This window comes from Cucurbita maxima, unplaced genomic scaffold (genome assembly GCF_002738345.1).
Source record: "Cucurbita maxima cultivar Rimu unplaced genomic scaffold, Cmax_1.0 Cma_Scf07470, whole genome shotgun sequence".
NCBI classification, from domain to species: Eukaryota; Viridiplantae; Streptophyta; class Magnoliopsida; order Cucurbitales; family Cucurbitaceae; genus Cucurbita; species Cucurbita maxima.
The window spans coordinates 88-630 of NW_019279485.1; the positions used below are offsets into that span (position 1 = coordinate 88).

Here is a 543-nt window from a genome sequence, read left to right on the forward strand (position 1 = left end):
AACCTACGACCTCCACGTTTTTAACACGATAATGTTACAACTGAGCTAATTAGGCAAAGATTTTATGCACATTATAGATCGTTAGCTCTTAATCCAGCCAATCGAGTTTCGTTTACGTAACTTTATGCATAATAAACTTAAAAAAAGTCATTATCTTCTAAAAATCGCAGTGTCTTAACTCGTATAATGAAAATATATAATTAAAAATGAGGGAAATTGGCCCATGCAGGTCTCAAACCTGCGACCTTCGCGTTATTAGCACGACGCTCTAACCAACTGAGCTAATAGGCCATAGATTTTCTTGCCTGACAATGCACTTGACGTGTTATTCTACCCTATCGTTAAGACGTGTCCCTCAGGTTGTCTGACACGCTTTCCCTCCGGCAAGTTGACACTTGGCTTGCCGGCTTTCTCATGCGCTTTCCTTCCCACAAGTTGACACGTGGCTTGCCGAAAATTTTTCTCTCATGAGAGTCGCAATACTGAATCTGGCCTTCAAAGTGAGTTCATTTACCTCCTTGTTCGTGAAAAGACTCTAAGAAA

The 543-nt window shown here is 40.7% G+C and overlaps 1 non-coding gene across 1 annotated transcript; it reads right to left on the minus strand.

The window, feature by feature from the left end:
- Window positions 1-217: 217 nt before the first annotated feature.
- On the minus strand, window positions 218-291 carry TRNAI-AAU. The gene has a single exon. It is a non-coding gene; the product is annotated as a tRNA-Ile (tRNA).
- Between the last annotated feature and the right edge of the window lie 252 nt (window positions 292-543).